The 16204-nt window shown below is 43.8% G+C and overlaps 1 pseudogene; it reads left to right on the top strand.

Moving 5' to 3' along the window:
• Positions 1 to 276: 276 nt before the first annotated feature.
• Positions 277 to 1250, top strand: LOC112828069 (heterogeneous nuclear ribonucleoprotein D-like pseudogene; annotated as a pseudogene).
• The last annotated feature ends 14954 nt before the right edge of the window (positions 1251 to 16204 follow it).

Raw genomic sequence — 16204 nt, 5'->3', positions numbered from 1 at the left:
TATCTGATGGCTGCCAGTGATTCTGGGCATTAGGTCACAGATGCAACACTCCAATGTGTCCCTCTGTTGTCATATGGCATTCTCCCTATGGGTCTGTTTTCTCTTCTTATGCAGATACCAGTCATTGAATTAGTCTGCACTCTAATCCAGTATCACCTCATCTTAATTAATTATATCTGCAAAGACCTTATTTCCAAATAAAGTCACATCCTGAGAATACAACGCTCAGCCGCCGCTGCTGCTGTGACCCAGACTGCGTGCCAGCACACCCTGGCCGACAACTCCACCACCATGGAAGACATGAATGAGTACGGCAACATAGAGGAATTCACAGAGGGATCAACACGAGCAAGAATCAGCAGGATGACAGTAAATGTTTATTGGAGGCTTGAGATGGGATACAAGCAAGAAAGATCTGACTGAATATTTGTCTTGATTTGGGGAAGTTGTAGACTATACAATTAAAACAGATCCAGTGACTGGAAGATCAAGAGGATTTGGGTTTGTGCTTTTCAAAGATGCTGCTAGTGTTGATAAGGTTTTGGAACTGAAAGAACACAAATTGGATGGCAAACTGATAGAACCCAAAAGGGCCAAAGCTTTAAAAGGGAAAGAACCGCCCAGAAAGGTTTTTGTGGGTGGATTGAGCCCAGATACTTCTGAAGAACAAATTAAAGAATATTTTGGAGCCTTTGGAGAGATTGAAAATATTGAACTTCCCATGGATACAAAAACAAATGAAAGAAGAGGATTTTGTTTTATCACATATACAGAAGAAGAGCCAGTAAAGAAGTTGTTAGAAAGCAGATATCATCAAATTGGTTCTGGGAAGTATGAAATCAAAGTTGCACAACCCAAAGGGTACACAGGCAGCAACAACAACATCAAAAAGGAGGACGAAGTGCTGCAGCTGGTGGATGAGGTGGTACTAGGGGTCATGGATGAGGTGGTGCTAGGGTCATGGACGAGGTCAGGGCCAAAACTGGAACCAAGGATTTAACATCTATTATGATCAAGGATATGGAAATTACAATAGTGCCTATGATGGTGATCGAAACTATAGTGGCTATGGCGGCTATGATTATACTGGGTATAACTATGGGAACCATGGATATGGACAGGGATATATGCAGACTACAGGGGCCAACAGAGCACTTATGGCAAGGTGTCCCAAGGGGGTGGCAGTCACCCAAACAATTACCAGACAAACTAAAGGAGGACGTTGGAGAAAACAGGAGGAGATTGCTAAAGTTAACCCAGGATGACATTGAAGCCCGGTCTTCTGTTGATCTAAGATGATTATTTTGTAAAAGACTTTCTAGTGTACAAGACACAACTGTGTCCAACTGTATATAGCCGCCAATTAGTTTCCTTTGTTTTTACTTTGTCTTTTGCTATCTGTGTTATGACTCAATGTGGATTTATGTTTATACAAATTTCACTTGTATGATTTCATGTTAAACCTCAAATAAATGCTTCCTTATGTGAAAAAAAAAGTCACATTCTGAGGTTCCAGTGGACATAAATTTAGGGGATGCTATTCAACCCGGAACATACACCCATTACAATTGTTTATCCAAATTGCAGAATGGCTGTCCTGAAAGGAATTCTGTCTTTAACTTATGCTACGTGGCTCAAATTATAGCCAGCCTTGAGAATAACACTTTTCTTCACCCCATAATCCTTAAAAGTGATTTAAAGGTCTCAGCCATGCTGGAAGAAGTAGTAGAACATGATTTTATCCTTAGGAGAAAATCAACACCATGGGCCTTTAAATTGGGCATGTATAAATCAAGAACTCACCCAGTGTTCTCAGGTGTAGTGATAGGGTCACTGTTAACCTGAATGGTGTTGGGAATGAGGGGTTAAGTATTCTTTTTGGGAATGTAAAGTTGACTTGTATTTCCGCAGAGCTGGGCTTATAGAACTCATTGCTTAGTTGGGATAAATGCGCATATTCCCTGTATGAATTTAAACTGCCCCATAAGATTGCCTATACTTCTGAAGGTATGTGTAGTTTTCTATGAGCAGGTCAGGAAGAGTCAGTGGAAGCAAGGAAGCCTGTTTTTACTTCATACTTAATGTGAAAATGACAATTAACTGAGCTGGGCTGGGAGAACCCAACATATTCTGGGTGGTCCAACCAACTCCTGGTATCCTAAAGCCTGGACAACACAGTGCCTCTGGATACTGGTTTACTATATTCTAGTACAGTTGTCTTATTTGAGGCAGGCAACAAACTCACACTTTAGCAGGTAGAGTGTGAATCACTGTAAAGAGGTCTGTATTGGATGGAATGCATCACCTGGAAAGATAGGTTTTACACTGAGATGAAAAGAAAAATGTCTTCCCTGTCTGAGGCCATGTGGTTGTTGGTGTCCTAAGGCTGAGCAGGGTAGAGGGCATTCCTATTAGGGACAAGTGACCTAGCCCCTTAAGGTTGGCAGCAGCAGATGCGGAGCAAGGTGGGGGAAAAAAAATCCAGAGATGGCAAAATTAAAACCACCAAATCAATAAATAGTATTTAGTAAGAATTAATTGTCCATATAAGAACAGTTTGTGAACTGGGCACTTTCAAATTTAAAACTGATATGAAGCTCAGGACATGACATTATAGGGTAGCTTATTCAGTGAAAATGAGGAAGTTGTTTAACCTTTTCATGATTGGTCATTATAATGGGAGTTTCTGGATGGCAGAGAATTGGTTAAAGGTGATCATCATTTTTAGGAAGATGACTTAAGTTTCTTTTTAAAAGAAAATTTAATAATTTATTTTATTTAAACAGATACAGCAAAACTATCATTTCAACATTTATTAATGAGATTTTTTTAAAAGATTTTATTTATTTATTTGAGGGAAAGAGAGGAGCAGAGGTGATGGGAGGGAGGCAGAAGGAGAAGGAGACTCTCCACTGATCAGGGAGCCTGACTTGGGACTTGATCCCAGGACCTATGCGATCATGACCTGAGCCGAAGGCAGCAACTTAACTGACTGAGCCACCCAGGTGCCCTTATTAATGAGATTTTTTTTTTCATTTTTTCATAATAGATCTTTGAAATCCAATGGGTATTTTATGCTTATAGCACATCTCATTTTTTTTAATTGAAATACAGTTGACACACCTTGTTTCATTAGTTTCAGGTGCAACATAGTGACTCAACAAGTCTATAGACTTAACGTTTGTTTTATGATTATCAGAGGCATTTACAAGAAGGGGCCCAAGTTAAGTTGCACTTGTTTTGCCAAATAAGTAAATTAAATTTCACTTATATGGCTTAGGTGGTTTTGTCTGCTCAAGGAATTCTTAAATTCAGCCCCTATCCTGTAGTTGACTTTAACACCCCTAACAAAGGACCTACACTGGGACCAGATGTCTCTAGGTGTAGACACATGTAGAATTGTAATTATAATCAATTCTACATTGTTCATCACTCCCTTACCTCTGAATGCTCATCTTATCAATCATGGTCCAGCAGAAGATAGAAACCAAACTGGTTCACTTCATGAGGAGAACTTAGTATAAAGAATCGTTCACTAGGTCTTGGGGAACTGAAAAGGCAGAAAGAGATCATGGGGGGGTCATGGAGGAACACATGGCAGAGGCTGGAATTACTCTAACATAGATGCTGAGAGGAGAGAGCCCAGGCAGGTAAAAATCTTACTACTGAGAAGGGGACATCAAGAGGCTAGAGTTCATGTCCCTGATCTTGGAGGAGGGTTCTTGTGGGGCTGGATGGAGTCCTCTGAGGAGAGGACACTGACCAGCGGGTGCCTCTGTCTCTGAGGGGGACATGTGCCTCTGTCTCTGAGGGGGACATGAGAAGGCTGGTTTTGTGGGCATTGGGAAAACTGCCAACTAGACCCAGCTGCTAGAGGAACAAACCATCGATGGCACTGTGGAAAGCAGGGTGGGACACTGTTGACAGGGGCCAGAAACACATAGGGAAGAGCAAGTCCTTTTCCCTCCAGCCTTGCAGTCTCCCACTCATGCCCTAGTGACGAAGCCTAACCGCTGACTGAGCAGAGACGGGTCTCAGCCTAGCACACCCAGCAGAGTATAGAAGGGATCTGGGACACAATAGCTTTGTCCACCCCTTTGGCTACTCAGCATTCACATACAGCCCCCTACACATATCCTGTACATCAGCTAGAGAACTCCATGTCTCCACCTACAAAGTTGCAACTACTTCGTACAACTCAGATAACTCAACCCTCTCCCTAAGATGAGGAGACCCAAAGTCTCCAGGGTCACTGAGTCCATTTCTAAGTAGTTTGAAACCAGGGTCTTGATAGCCACAGAGCTCAAAGCAGCCTGAGTGGGGAGGCAGAATGTCTGTATTCACCAAGTGGCCTCTCTGATCTTGAGAGTCTTTTACACATGATTTCTTTTTCTTCTTCTTCTTTTTTTAACAAACGATTTCTAACTTTTTCTTGGTTCTTGTCTTTCTGCTTTGTATTTCATTCAGGAATCAACAGGGAAGCACTCTAGTTCAATACCCATAAAAACGGACCCCCAGCCCATGTCTCCTGGTGAATGAAAATGCCAGACTGAAATTTCAAAGGCTATGAACTCACCTCTCTTTTGGCTGATCATTTAATAGTAACTGATTCTTTCCTAAGGTAGTCTGGGTTTCTTATGACCCTGGAACCTCTGAGAGTCTCAGAACAGTTCATGAAAGGACAAATATGAAAAGAAGCTCTTCCTCAACAGCAAATAGTTTTTAAAATTATGTCTACATTTTATGCCTTAAAAATTCTAAAACATTGACTATTAGAGTGAGGCTGCAAACTGGCAACCTAAATGTCCATAGTCACTTCTGGTTTGGTGAGCTCAATGCTTTGCTTCATTTTTAAAAAATAAATCTGAGTATCATTGGAAAAGACACATGATTTTTTAGTCTGCCATAGTCAGCACAAGTCCCTAATGCCTCACTCTGGTCAATATACTTGCTGGTTGGCAATGTCCACAATAGCCAAACTGTGGAAAGAGCCAAGATGTCCATCGACAGATGAATGGATAAAGAAGATGTGGTATATACACACAATGGAATATTATGCAGCCATCAAAAGGAATGAGATCTTGCCATTTGCAACGACGTGGATGGAACTGGAGGGTGTTATGCTGAGTGAAATAAGTCAATCAGAGAAAGACATGTATCACATGACCTCACTGATATGAGGAATTCTTAATCTCAGGAAACAAACTGAGTTGTACTGGAGGGGGTGGGGGGTGGGAGGGATGGGGTGGCTGGGTGACAGACAGTGGGTAGGGTATGTGCTATGGTGAGCACTGTGAATTGTGCAAGATTGTTGAATCATAGATCTGTACTTCGGCAACAAATAATGCAACATATGTTAAGAAAAAAGAAAAAGAAGAAGATAGCAGGAGGGGAAGAATAAAGGGGAGTAAGTCAGAGGGCGAGACGAACCATGAGAGACGATGGACTCTGAAAAACAAACTGAGGGTTCTAGAGGGGAGGAGGGTGGGGGGATGGGTTAGCCTGGTGATGGGTGTTAAAGAGGGCACATTCTGCGTGCAGCACTGGGTGTTGTGCACAAACAATGAATCATGGAACACTACATCCAAAACTAATGATGTAATGTATGGTGATTAACATAACAATAAAAAATTTAAAAAACATACACTTGCTGGTTATGGGCATGAAATTTTCAGCTTGTGGTAGTTAAACTCATACTAAAGGTCAATTCTTTTTGAAGGCGGCCTGGGTGACCACCATAGACTCATTAAACTAAAGACATCTAGGGGCACCTGGGTGGCTTAGTCAGTTAAGCATCTGCCTTCAGCTCAGGTCATGATCTCAGGGTCCTGGGATCGAGCCAAGGGTGAGGATCCCTGCTCAGTGGAGAGCCTGCTTCTCCCTCTCTGCCGCTCATGCTCTCTCTTTCTCTTCCTCGCTCACACTCTCTCAAATAAATAAATAAAATCTTAAAAAACAAACAAACAAAGCCCAAACAACTAAAGACATCTGGTCCACCCTCCTGCCTCCAAGCAGAGTCAATCTGTGATCATTGGCAAAGCTCAGGGACAAAGGGGTCCTGTTCTAAGAAGCCCACATCAGAACCAGGAAGAGTTTTAAAGAAAAGCTGCTCAGTGAGTGCATACCTTAAGCTAGTCAAGACACTGTGTGAGATGCATTTCTTGGTGTGGATTGTGAGCTCAGCTAAAGAAAACATTAGGCAAGACCACAATTTAAGAGACTCCACATTCAGATGGGTTAGAAAGTGTGTCTCCCTTATTAACAATGCAAGATTTAATCTCCCTGGGGAAACTCCCTGTGCCTACCCTTCAGGGTAAACTGGAACCAATCTTGACAATCAACAATAATTTTCTCTTTGAGTTTAAGGAGTTTATAACAGCCTCTTTCAAATAAATGCTTGTGTCTTCCAAATTCTGCCCCTCCTCCTTCTCTTCCCTACTATGGCACCTAGGAACAAGGAAATCCTTATCTTGTCCTTGGGAAAGCTGCTGTAGGAGATCCTTGTGCTGTTGTTCTTTGGAGCCCCTTGCCTGCGGGCTTGACAGCATCTTCCCTGGGGATATCCCTTCTGAGGACTACACTGGCTGAATCTGAAGGCTAGGTGAGCTTCTGTACTTACCATGCCCAGTCTGGGATCTCCCTGGCACTACACATCTCCCTGAAGTTTGCCTGTGTAGCCAAAGTAATGCTATGTATTCACTGAGCATTTCATTTATCTCCAGGGCACACAGGAAGACTGCATTTCCCAGACTCCCTTGCAGCCAAGTCTGGCCATGTGACTAGTTCTAGCCAACAGGATGTGGATAGAATGACCGATGCCTCTTCTGAGATTGGCATTCAGTTACTGGGTCACTTTACTCTCGCCACAGTGATCCCCATGTAAATTCATTGCCGGCACTGTCAACTTCTTTCCACATCCTTCCACCAGATGTGGAGCTAGTGCATGACGTCCTTGCCGCAGGGAAGACAAGGAGAGTCTTGAAGCTGAACTGAGTGCATACCTTAAGAGTGCATACTCTCTTTCTGTCTCATCATGCCTCTGGATCTTTGCTGTTGTGGGTGCAGTAGCTGCCTGGGAAGTGGCCTCCTTCCATATTTCCAAAGGGAAATGAGGCAAATGTCCTCAGTTTTCAGTTGTGCCTTCAACCTATCCAAGAATTCAACCCAGAGAGCAGGAATACTTACATCTCACCACTTGCTTTCCCATGCAACAAAGCTACAAGTTCACATTCAAAGGAAAGGCAGCTTCCACATGAACCTACCACTCCATCCAACCAGGTCTGGGCCACATTATGTTTAGGCTAACCTGGTGCACTCAGCTTGAACCAATCCAGTGAAAATTCTCCTCAGTTAACTCAGTGTGTTTCAGGTGAATGTGTAGTCCACTCATTCTCTGCTCTTCCAAGGCATTTGAGTGGTGTTTCAGGCAGGGGCTTCCCCCTGAGGGAAGAGTGGGGATCTGTGGCTCCTCTGCCCTCCTTGGAAAGGTTCCTACTCCATCTGTTCTCTAAACACCCTGTTTGCACTGGAGCCTGAAACTTTGGCCCACAAACTCTCCATCCAGCTCCTGAGCCCTGTCAGAGCCTGGCGTCCTCTCCTGTTGATTGGTCTCCCAGCCCAGCCCTCTCTGGTTCAGAAATCTGTTTGGAAGTCACATTAAGTCACCAGCCTAGGTGGCCTTCCCTGTGGCTCTTGTCCACTGGTCACTTTGCCCCAACATGGCAACTCCTCTGTCAGCTTCCCCAAGGATTCATTGCTGATTCTCCACACTCGGAAGCCGAGGGATCTGTCTGGATCCTAACCCTGCCACATGGGAACCAAGGGCTCCTGGAAGTGCAAACTCAAATTCTCTTCTCCCCCTTGGCTTATTCAGATGACCTAACACTCCAAGTGAGAAACATGGCCAATGTCCCTCTCCTTCTAAGTGGCCACCTGACCTAGGGCAGGAGGAGGGTCAGGATATATATATCTCACTGTCTTCCCTGTCACCACCTCTTCTTCCCACAGGTCCCTGGGGAGCCTCCATTTCTACTTCCTGTCAGCCAGGACATCCTTACATCAAAGCCTGCCTCCTGGAAGGGCATCTCTCTTTCCCCTTTCACCTGGCTGTTTTTGCAAAATGGCTACTGGGTAATATACAAAGATAGAAGTAAAAATCTTACTGATTTTTACTTTCAAAGCATTATTCTCCTAGGAGTATATTTTTAAGTGGGGAGAGGGGCAGAAGGAGAGAGAGAGAGAATCTTAAGCAGGCTCCACACCCAGAGTGGAACCCAATGTGGGGGGGCTCAGTGCTGGGCTCAATATGGGGCTCGATCTCACAACCCTGAGATCATGACCTGAGCCAAAATCAAGAGTCAGACACTTAACCGACTGAGCCACCCAGGAGCCCCTCTCCCAGAAGCATATTGATGGCAATGAAGTTTGGACCAAAGACCCTGATAATTTTACCATGGAAAGAATGATTTATTCCCCTCAATATTTTTATTTTGATAAATATAGCATTTCTCAGCACAAACACAAACACATTGACTGATTATTCAACCATGCAGTGCTACAGGAGAGCTGTAAGTGTGCAGATAATTCAGGTGGTCTCCCCAACAGCTGGTCATCTCCACCTGCTCACACCTGCCCAGAGGCAGAGGCTCTACCCACCCTCAGTTGCTTTGCCCCCCTCAGGACATGGCCATAAAGTCTGGTGGCAGTCATGCTAGTCAGGTCCCCACTATGATGGCTAGTCCCCAAGTTGGGAGACCAGTAACCAAGACGCCTGCAGCCGAGTGTGTTTCAATGTTTAAGTACATTTTCCTAAAGCCCAGAGTGTCCAGTGGTTCTCAAGATTAGCATCCTGTCAACACAGCTAAATCAGTCTGATGCCCATCTGCACTCTTTTTCATTTTGTCACTTGATGCCACAGAAACAGCCACCTGTAGGTAATTCTGAATTTCCACTTTTCAGTTTTTCCAGTTTTTCCAGGCTACAATTTTAAAAATGTATCTTTCACCAGAGTCCAGCTGAGTACAACCTTCACCCTCCCTCTGCCCTAACTGCTGCGTGTGCCTTGAAAGCTTCACAGCTGTCACTCTGCCCTGCATCACTGCCCCTCCTTTCATTGCTCACTCAGCTGGAGAAGTCCCCTAGGCAGCATCAAGTTCAGTCCTCTGTTTCATTTCACCCAGGCCACTTGTGCCCTCAGCCTGCCTTTTAATTAGACATTAAAACAAACAAACAAAAACAAAACATGGTGTCTGGGTGGCTCAGTCAGTTTAGTAGCTGCCTTCGGCTCAGGTCATGATCCCAGGGTCCTAGGATCAAGTCCCACATTGGGCTCCCTGCTAAGCAGGAGTTTGCTTCTCCCTCTGCCCACCCACCCCGTCCCCGCTCATGCTTGCACTCTCTCTCTCACTCTCTCTTTCAAATAAATAAATAAATAAATAAATAATATTTTAAAAACCCCACTAAGTCAAAGATTTTGACCTGCAAGTCCCTTATCCTTCTTAATTACAGGTCATTGCATAAAAGGTTGGAGTGAAAAGAGTATGGACTTTGGAAAGAAACAAACCTGAGTTTAAATTCTGGCTTCACCATTTACCAGCTGTGTTACCTTGGGCAAGTCACTTAAGCTCTCTCTGTCAGGTTTTTTAACTCTACAGCAGCAGGATGGTGGAGGTAGGCAGACCTCCATTCTTTCTGCCAGGGGGAAAGAAGCTCACTGAGGTTGGAGCTATAGATCTCACGTGGATAAGAAGGGACTGCTGTGGTTGTTTGGATGTACGTACAATGTAAGCCAGGCTCAGAAAAGGGGTCAAATGATCCTTAACCCAGTAATGCTGGGGATATTGGTAAAGAGGGAGGAGCACCATTCTTTGTAAGAGACTAGACTTTGCTGTAACTGGGCAAAAAATAGTGCCCATCTTGGTTAGTGAGCTTTCATCTTAAGTAACTAGTGAGGAAATCTGTGGGGGGTTATAAAATTGGTGGCAGAGGTACCACCCCTCCAGTCTGGCCCTGCCCACGTTCTCCCTTACAAAGTGAACAGTGCTCGGGCCAAAGAGAAGCCACATCTGTACATGATGAAACTTGAATTTGCAAGTCATAAGAGACCCTTACACAGAGATGGGATTTCCCAAGGGAAGGAAATGGGACACAGAGCTCTAAGGTCTGAGCTGTGTGACTGCAGGGACAGGAGGAAGGTTGGGAGAGAGGGCAGCCATAGCCCTCTTCTGAAGGCTTGGAGTGCATGGCCCTTGTGCAGGGAGCAGGGGGTGGAGCCCACTCTTTTCTCCTATACTGCCCTGAGAGAGCATCTTCAGAGAGAGCACCTCTTATAATGAGGTTACACACACTAAGGCTGACCCACGAGGCATTTCTCTGAGGAAGACAGGCAAAGGAATAAGTACTGGGGGAAGAAAGAACAGAGATGGAGGTCTGCAGGCCATTGCCCTCCTGCCTGAAGGGTAACTAGATGGAGTCACCATCTCAGCAGCAGTCAAGGTGCTTATGGACCAGCAAAGATAGAAAGTGTCCCCAAGGAGTGAAGAGATAAAACTGAATTCATCATTGCCCCCAGTAGATTGGTAAGGAGCATCTTGGTGGCAGAAACACAGTCTTCTTCCACACCTAAGTGATAGGAGCAAAAACGTGAGGGTGGGAAGGAGTGGCAAGCTTTATTTGATCACTGACCCAACTCAGCGTTCCTTGGAGCTGGTGCATCTCTTAACCCATAATGAACTAATGGATCTAAACAATGACCATCAGTGGCTACCAATATCACAAAAACAGAGGTGCCAGATAACGAGCACATCACCATACGTGAAATAGTCTTGCCAAAAACAATCGAACTTGAATCTGATTGAACCTCTAGACTCAACAGCCAATTTACAAGGAATACAGGAGACACAGAAACATGTCAGTCAGCATCATGGGTAACAGTCAGTGAAATCCAGAATGTGCCAAATCCTACAGGGTCAACAACTAGTTTCTTCACAAATAAATTACAAGGAAAGAGTATGGAGGGAAAACCTATAGAATAAGAGGCTTTAAATACCTATCAACCAGGGGGTGCCTGGGTAGATCAGTAGGTTAAACAGCTGCCTTTGACTCAAGTCCTGATCTCAGGGTCCTGGGATTGAGTCCCAAGTTGGGCTACCCACTCAGCAGGGAATCTGCTTCTCCCTCTGGCCTTCCCTACCCCCCAACTCACGTGTGTGCGCGCTCTCTCTCTCTCTCTCAAATAAATAAAATCTTTATAAATAAATAAATAAATAAATAAATACCTATCAACCAGCATGTAGACCTTATTTGGATCCTAATTCAAACCAAAAAAAAATTGTTAAAAATTATAACTCATGAAATAAAGGGAAATCTGAATACTGACTACATATTTGATGCTATTAAGGAATTATTGGACATTTCTTAGGTGCAATAATTGTATAGTAGTTATGTGTTTTTTTACAAGATTTATTTATTCAGAAATACTGTGTAATCAGGAATTTAACCTTGCCTTAAGAGAAATCTGGCTTTTGCCCTCAGCTTCTGAAAAGTAATCTTTCAACCCTTGGAATGTCATGCTTAATAGGAGGGTCTTTGTTTAGGGTTGGGGCTGGCCATACCAACAAGTCTAACAATATGAATTATGATGGGGCTTTGAGGCATGCGGTATCAACTCAATCTCCCGAGGGGCTGAAGACTGAGGTCAACCATATAGGCAGTTAACCAGGGGGCCCCGGTAAAGATTCTGGACTCCAAGGCTCAAGTGAACTTCCTGGTTGCTAGGACTCTGTGCATATTGTCACACATCAATGCCAGGAAAATAAGGCTGTCCATGACTCCATGGGGAAGACAACTGGAAGGTCCATGTTTGGAACTCTCCTGGACCCTGATCTATGTAGTTCTATCCTTGGCTGATTTTAATCCTTTGCCTGTAATAAATCAGTACCCTCTCTAATTTTGCAGTGGGTGTCCAAAGTGAGGGTGGTCTTGGGCATACTGTGTCCCCTTCAATGTCACAGATATATACTGTATTATTTACAAATGAAATGATATGATATGATACCTGGGGTATATGGATCAGGGTATAGAAGGAGCAGAATTATCCACAGATTGAAGGCCCTTGTATGTTCAATATCACCTATCATTAAAGTTTAACGAATTTAGCTAGTATGTTCAGGCAAATGTCCCCAGTTCAGGTAATAGAGATTTGCCTTCCCATCTCCACCATTTCTTTCTTTTTTTTTTTAAGATTATTTATTTATTTATTTATTTACTTACTTACTTATTTATTTGACAGAGAGAGAGATAGCGAGAACAGGAACATAAGCAAGGAGAGGGGAAGAGGGAAAAGCAGACTTCCCACTGAGCAGGGAGCCCGATATGGGCTCCATTCCAGGACCCTGGGATCATGACCTGAGACGAAGGCAGATGCTTAATGACTGAGCCACCCAGGTGCCCCCCATCTCCACCATTTCTTCAAGATTTCTGAGCCCCACTGCCAAATCTTGGATTTACAGGTGGAGAGGGATCCATGCGGATGGCTGAAGACCAACCAAAGCCTTGGGCACAAGCAGTCATCAGTCCTGATTAGCAGGTACTTGGGGTTCAGCTGGCTGTTGAGGGAAAGTCCTCACTGGACATCTGAGGACAGTTAATGAAAGCCTTGATGCAGGTGGTGCCTGTTAAATGGAGTCAGGCATGTGTAGCATACTCACAGCTCCCCGTTCTTGAACAAGGCCCGTCAGGGTGACAGTGCTGGGTGGTGGAGTGCCTTGCTCTGACAAGCATCTGCACACCACATTCTGTATGGAAATCCATACTGTATGATAACACTTGTCTCCTAGGAGGTAAATTACAGAAAACCAGGTAAGCACTCTCTGTGGTAAGTGATATGTGGACCTGACCTCAGAAAATCCAGTTCTATGGTCTGGAGATGGGGGCTCAAGGAGGGAGGGATTCCTTAGAAGCCATTATTAGGTGCAAGGGTGGGGCAGGGTTCCATGTTATTCCAGTGCCAGTGGAAATTCCAGAAAAGAAAGCTCTGGCATTCAGCACCCAGAGTTCTAGAGTAGACGGCAGTGGCATCAGCTCCTGCATGCGTCCACACAGATGGCAAAGGTGGTGGTGTCAGGTCCAACATTCAGGACCCACATCTCATCCCATCCTGGCTACTCCTTTGATGTAATTGTGGCTAAGGGTCTAACCTTCTCAGTTCTATTAGCTTCTTTCCATTTTCTGATCATGATTCCATAGCCTTTCTCTAAATTTTATCAGCTACTTAATACCCAATCAATAAAGTCTTCTACTACTTAATTTAACTGAGCTCAGTTTCTGTCTGTAACCAAGACTCTAGACCAATTCCATGGTCCTTTGCCCGTAGTTCACTCATTCCTGGTCCTGTGGCCCCATTGAGTCCTGTCTGCTTCCTCTGGGGTCTACTGACCCTTGCACATCTCTGTCTCCTCTGTCTCTTCTCACCGTGCCTATCCAAGCAGGTCTTCCATAGTCTGGGCAGAGTAAATCCTGTCTTCTCTAAGCTGCAAATGTTTCAGTATGCTACTTTGTAAGGACAGGACGTTTTGAAATCAAGTCAAGGAAACTCTGATTTAGAATTGTCAAAAAAACACCGCCAGAGGAGCAAGATGGTGGAGGAGTAGGAGACCTAAATTTCGTCTGGTCCCAGGAATTCAGCTAGATAGGGATCAAACCAATCTGAACACCTACGAACTCAACAGGAGATCAAAGAAAAGAATAGCAACAAGTCTCTGAACAGAAAAGCCACCACTTTCTGGAAGGTAGGACGTGCGGAGAAGTGAATCCGAGGCGATATTCGGGAAGATAGATGGCGGGGGTGGGGGCCTCCGTCAGCCTCTACCGGCAAGTAATAGAGCAGTGGAGCACAAAATCAGAACTTTTAGAAATAAGCTCTGCTGAAGGATGTTGCTCCAGTGGCTAAACGAGGGGTGGAACACTCTCTGGGACAGTGTGGTCTCAGGACCCTCAGGGTCACAGAAAGATCGGGGGTGCCTGAGAACGGCAGAGCTCCCAGGTATTGGAGAAAGGAAGCTGGCTGCAGAGACGAAGTTGAGGAGTGGGCTCTCAGCTCGGGGTTGCCATAAACCATGATCCGCGGAAGAGTTGGGCCACTGCTCTTCCAGCAGGGACCCAACAAGTGGCAGATCCAGGGAGACTCCCCTTCCTCCCCCGGGAGGAGTGGTGCGGGAGTGCACCGCAGGGATCTGCTGGGTTTGGAGACTCCACACGGGGTCCTGTGCCAGAGATAGAAATGCTTGGTCACAGGCCGGGTGAGCACGGAGTGCGGCCAGAGACCAGGGAGATGAGAGTGACTGTGACTGCTTTTCCTCTGGGCCCGCACTGAGGAGTGGGACCCAGCATTCTCGGCTCCTCCGGAGTGGAGATTGGGAGGCTGCCATTTCACTCTCGTCCTCCAAAGCTGTACAGAAATCTTGCAGGGAACAAAAGCTCCTGAGAGCAAACCCAAGCAGATTGCTTAGCCCGGACTGGCAAGGGCAGGGCAATTCCGCCTCCAGCAAAGACATTTGAGAACAAGGGCAACAGGCCCCTCTCCCAGATGATCAGCAAGAACAGCCAACCAAGACCAAGTTTACTGATCAATGAGAACGGCAGAACTCCGGTGCTAGGGAAATACTGCACATAGAATTCATGGCTTTTTTCCCATGATACTTTAGTCTTCCAAAGTTAATTTTTTTTAACTTTCTTTTTCTTTTTTTTTGAATTTTTCTTTTTCCCTTTTTCAATCAACATCTTATCAATCCCTTTTTTAAAAATCTTTTTTATTTTTCATTTTTAGAGTCATATTCTATCCCTTCATAGTAGTTACCCTTATTTTTTGCATATATATATATATATATATATATATATATATATATATATATGTTGTTCTCTCTTTAAATTTTGGGATACAGTTTCTTCTAACAGATCAAAATATACCCTAAATCTCTAGTGTATGGCTTTGTTGTAGTCTCCTGCCTGATCACATTCTCTCCCTTTTTTTTTAAATCCTCTTCTTTCTTTTTTCAACCAACTTCTTATCTTATAAATTCCTTTTATAAAATCTTTTATAATTTTCATCTTTACAGTCATATTCCATCCCTTCATTGTATTTACCCTCATTTTGTACATACCTAAGTTTTTCTTTCTTTAAAATTCTGGGAGGCACTTTCTTCTAACAGACCAAAATACACCCAAAATCTAGAGTGTGGCACTGATCTATACACCAGCCTGATCATATTTGATCATATTCTTTTTTTTAAATCTTTTTTCTTTTTCTTTTTTTTTTCTTTTTTCTTTCTTTCCCTTTCTTTTCCCCCAGTTTTGGGTCTCTTCTGATTTGTTTACTGTATATTTTTCTGGGGTCATTGTTACCTTGTTAGCATTTTGTTATCTCATTCATCTACTGTCCTCTGGACAAAATGACAAGACGGAAAAAATCACCTCCAAAAAAAGAACTAGAGGCAGTACCAACTGCCAGGGACCTAATCAATATGGACATTAGTAAGATGTCAGAAATAGAATTCAGAATGATGATTTTAAAGATACTAGCTGGGCTTGAAAAAAGCGTGGAAGGAATTAGAGAAACCCTTTCCGGAGAAATAAAAGAACTAAAATCTAACCAAGTCAGAATAAAAAAGGCTATTATTAATCAGGTGCAATCAAAAATGGAGGCTCTAACTGCTAGGATAAATGAGGCAGAAGACAGAATTAGCGATATAGAAGACCAAATGATGGAAAATAAAGAAGCTGAGAAAAAAAGAGATAAACAACTACTGGATCATGAGGGCAGAATTCGAGACACAAGTGATACCATAAGATGAAACACTATTAGAATAATTGGGATCCCAGAAGAAGAAGAAAGAGAGAGGGGGCAGAAGGTAAATTGAGGCAAATTAAAGAAGAGAACTTCCCTAATTTGGGGACAAAAACAGGCATCAAAATCCAGAAGGAACAGAGAACCACTCTCAAAATCAATAAAAATAGGTCAACACCCCAACATCTAATTGTAAAACTTACGAGTCTCAGAGACAAAGAGAAAATCCTGAAAGCAGCTCAGAACAAGAGATATGTAACCTACAATGGTAGAAATATTAGATTGGCAACACACCTATCCACAGAGACCTGGCAGGGCAGAAAGGACTGGCATGATATATTCAGAGCACTAAATGAGAAAAAT

Source organism: Callorhinus ursinus, unplaced genomic scaffold (assembly GCF_003265705.2).
Source record: "Callorhinus ursinus isolate GAN/ISIS: 27379988/994484 unplaced genomic scaffold, GSC_fseal_2.0 scaffold29, whole genome shotgun sequence".
Classification (NCBI taxonomy): Eukaryota; Metazoa; Chordata; class Mammalia; order Carnivora; family Otariidae; genus Callorhinus; species Callorhinus ursinus.
The sequence above is the reverse complement of the archived record's forward strand: the minus strand, read 5'-3'. Positions and strand labels throughout refer to the sequence as shown.